General features: G+C 47.3%; 1 long non-coding RNA gene across 1 annotated transcript; it reads left to right on the forward strand.

The window, feature by feature from the left end:
- The first annotated feature begins 2,366 nt into the window (after positions 1–2,366).
- LOC119273640 lies at positions 2,367–4,048 on the forward strand. The gene is made up of 3 exons (XR_005134929.1): positions 2,367–3,419; positions 3,509–3,586; positions 3,745–4,048. It is a non-coding gene; the product is annotated as an uncharacterized LOC119273640 (long non-coding RNA).
- The last annotated feature ends 390 nt before the right edge of the window (positions 4,049–4,438 follow it).

The following is a 4,438-nucleotide window of genomic DNA, read 5'->3' on the forward strand; positions in this document are numbered from 1 at the left end:
AGCACAGGAGGGGAGAGTGGCACGGGGAAAAGAAACAACCGGGGGAATAAGCTTAAGTGTGGCCGACACTACCTTTACTGAGCGCTTGTCGGCGTGGTACGGAAATCAACCCAAGATCTAGGTTTTATTTTACCGAGAGGGGCTCTTGGAGAAGTAATCAAACCTAGATCTAGGGGTTCTTTTAGCCAGAGGCGCATCCGGAAAAAGGTGGAAACTAGATATAGGTTTTCCACTTTTACGGAGAGCGACTCTCGGAAATGGCACAAGGTAATATCATTCGTGCAGGGCCTAGGCATGCCGCAAGGACATCACAAAGGATTTCCCATGCCGCTACCGGGCATGATTTCATGTTCCGCCTTGCTAATCCGCAATTTTCGTGATGAAACCCTAGTAGCGCAATAAATTTCTCGAATATTGCACGCGTTCCCAAAAAATGTGGGGGCGTGACACGTGTCATGCGATTGCCTCCTCTGAGAGCACGAGAAGTTTCGAGGCCAATGGAGTAACAGGACCCGCACTTGCTGCACAAACCGGACACATTCCCTCTTGGTACCCATAGACTAGCTCGGAGATGGTGCGGTTTACAAGCGGCCTCAGGGGAGGCTTATTCGAAACGCGCCCACACTTTTACCACACCATACAAGGGCCATGTGATGACACCGTGCCAGCTCTGGAGGAATTTCGGCATCGTACGATTTTCCGAGGATTTCAACGGTTGCATCAGGCATGCCACTGAGGTACTTCTGGTAACTCGATGGCAGGGCATGCCCCTCTAGTCTCTGCAGGGCCTAGGCATGCCGCAAGGACATCACAAAGGATTTCCCATGCCGCTCCTGGTCATGATTTCATGTGCCGCCTTGTTAATATGCAATTTCCGGCGATGAAACCCTAGCAGAGCAATAAATTTCTCGAATATTGCATGCGTGCCCGAAAAATGCGGGGCACGTGGCACGTGTCATGCGATTGCCTCCTTTGAGAGCACGAGAAATTTCGAAGCCAACAGAGCAACAGGCCCCGTGCTTCCTGCACAAACCGGACACATTCTCTCTCGATACCCAGAGACTAGCTCGGGACGGTGCGGTTCACAAGCGACCTCAGGGGAGGCTTATTTGAAACGTGCCCAAAGTTTTACCACACTCTACAGGGGGCATGTGATGACGCCGTGCCAGCTCTCAAGGAATTTTGGCATCGTACGATTCTCTGAGGATTTCAAGGGTTACATCAAGCAATGCCACTGAGGTACTTTCGCTAACCCGGTGGCAGGGCATGCCCCTCCCTCGTCTTTGCAGGGCCTACACATGCCGCAAGGACATCACAAAGTATTTCCCATGCCTCTATCGGGAAATTTTGATGGGAGCCGTATCGTTACCGAGAGCTACTCTCGGCAACTGTTTCCTTACCGAGAGCGGCACTCGGTACATGTGCGGTTGGATTATAAAATTAATACGTATTCTTAATTATGAATGCCGAACTTTAATTCAATTGTTGGACTTTCGGACAATGTATAGAAGTAGACGAAGTGGAACCAAGTAGGCAAATGTTAGTTTTCCGAGCGCTGCTCTCGGTAAAGAAGTCAAACCGTGGCCGTGCCGTGATCCACCGCCAGATGTATCACGTGGCAGAACGTTGCCATCTGACATTGCTTGGCTCTTGGCAAATAGTGCCTTTGCCGAGTGTTGCCGTTCTGCCGAGGTCTACTCTCGGCAATATCATGTGTTTGCAGAGGTGCTCCTTTTGCCGAGAGTCACGCTCGGCGTCTCTTACTTTGCCGAGTGCCCGCATTTTGGCTCTCGGCGAGAGCCTTGCACCCGGCGTATATGAAAATTCCAGTAGTGAAATACCATGTGTAAAACTAAGGGTTTCCCGATATTTGGGTGGACTGCTCAACCCTCCAGGGGTGGCGTTGTATATCTCTATTATTAAAGGAGGATCGAACGTCGTGATGGTTCGACCTCCTTTGATGGTTCGACCTCGTTCCCCGCCCTCCTCTTCCGCACGATCGCTCTCTCGCCCCCCACGATAAAAGGAAACAAGAAAAGCCACGATAAGAAAAAAAAGCAGCCACGACCCGGAACAGGGACACCTCCCACGTCCCACGTCCAGCAACCCCCTCCCTCCTCCCAATCCCCGTGTATCGCACCCGAGAAAATTCACCACCGCCGTCCCTCATGCTACTAGCCGACGACGTCAGCCGCTTCATCGAGGTCGACGAGTCCCTCGACCCAAGACCCAACCCTTTCGTTCGCCTGCGTTGGTGGCTCCGTCAGTCTCGATGGGGTCGGTTACCAGATCTCAATCTTCCGGCTCATCTCCGCGACGGCACCCTCGGGCCTCGGCTTCGGCAGCGGGTCGAACCAGATCGCGCGTCGCGGAGGTGGCCGGCTGCGTGGAAGCTAGGCCTCCACCTTGAGCAAGGGACGGGAGTGGCACACATACACACGTATGCATCCCAGCAACCTCGGCCGCCGGTGTGCCGCCAACGACGAGCCTCCGGCAGGTGGCGACTTTCATCTGCACCGGCACATCCTCTAGGGCTGTGCGGTGATGGCTCGATCTATTCCTACGAAGTGGTAGGAGCTCCAACTCTTCTCTCCGTCAGGTGTGTCTCATATATGTTCTTGTTTGGCTACAGGAACGGGACATGAGGGGAATGAGAGGAAGGGTGAGATCTGGCGGGGAGAGAAAGAAAGATAGAGAGAGAGGACGGGTACTTGCGAAAGTGCCCATCTAATCCTAATTTTTGTCAGAGATAGATGGGAGAAACATAAGCAATACAAGATCTTTGAGCCACAATTCAATTAGCACAGGATTCCCCAAAACATTTGCTCCACTCCTAATTCCACTGACCTTTCGTCGACGATGTGAACATCGCTGGAGCTTCTTGTCCTAGATTTTACACGACCATATGTGTTCTACTCACGGTGGAAAAGCCCACCATGAGTGAGATAGAACAAATGATGGCGGTGGAAGTGAGGCTACAACATCTGATCCTAAGTGGCATGATGTCAGTAAGTGGTGTTATGGTAGAGACAGTTATGGTGTTCTTATGGCATTAATGGGTGGACATCACATTGACAACGATGGTGCAAAAGACCTGACTTATGTTGATAGAATCCATGTGTTTTTAGCATCAAACATCATAGAATTATTCAGTTTTCAACAAGTTTTCTTATAATGGTTCAAATGATGATGGATCAACTATTTGGGCTGACCTCATGCTGTTCTACGGAAGTTTGGTTTAGCATTTTGTTTTTCTCTACAGAAGACCCTGTAATATGATTTGCAGGTTGTCGTTTTGCGGTTATTGAACTTTGAGTTTGTAATGTCTGTTCATGCCTAATAGTCAACATATACTGTAAAAGTTTAGGATCTATAACATCCGGATACATCCGCCCATACTGGATGTGTATTTCTTCGAGGTATACTAAATTGACATGTTGCCGATTAATGCTTCATATATTATATAAGTGATCCATTTCACATGACTTCATCCTTTCAAATCTTGCAGGATCGTGTCCTCATATAGAGTACAATAGTTCTCTTATTTGGAGTTTAATCCATGTAAGCATGAAGTTATGCTCATACGGTAAGTACTTAACGGACTTGGTTTGCCACAAAATGAATTAACTGGCTTTGGTTTTGGCTGACCTGGAACGATGTATTTGAACATTGCACCTTCAGTCCTTTGCACACTCTTATTATTTGTTCAAGAAGTTCATCATGTTTCTTTTGTTATGTGTACAGCTTTCAGCCTGCCACTGTTCAAATCTGCAAGTGGCTGACGCCATATGTAGTTGCCAGCACTACACGAGTTCAGAAATGAAGTATTCTGGTTTGACCATCTGAGTATACATTATGTATGTGTTGTGAGATCCAACACTGATTTTGGGGACAGGACAGCAAGCATGGATGGCGTACACACAGTCTATTCTGAACATGTTTACAGTAAGATCATGGATATGCGTATGGATTATGGAAAAATTTGTAAAGTGAAATTATTTTAATTTGCTGAAAATAAATGTAGGCTGCCTGCCGAGTCTTGTCTAGATTAACCTTCATTTAACATGTATTACATGATGTGAAAATGATGATTTGCAGTGAAAATCATTTTGCAATAGTTGCAGTTATGTACATGAAAAATGTATTATATGTTTTGAATTTTACTACAGAAAATTGATGGCTGCGGATACATTTGTGCAATGGAATGGGGGGTGGGGGGAGCAATGGAGAAGGAAATGGTGCATTTTGTAGTTACTATCCTCGCAACTTATTTTATATAGGCAGTGTTGAGCGAAGCGATGACACATCATAGATGGAGTTGCAGAAAAAAATAGTGCTTGTCGAAAATAATTATAGGTTGCCTGCCGAGTCTTCTCAGGATTAACCTTCATTTAACATGTTGTAGTATACGATGTGAAAATGATGATGTAGAATTTGC

The sequence above is a fragment of the Triticum dicoccoides genome, chromosome 3A (genome assembly GCF_002162155.2).
Source record: "Triticum dicoccoides isolate Atlit2015 ecotype Zavitan chromosome 3A, WEW_v2.0, whole genome shotgun sequence".
Lineage (NCBI taxonomy): Eukaryota > Viridiplantae > Streptophyta > Magnoliopsida > Poales > Poaceae > Triticum > Triticum dicoccoides.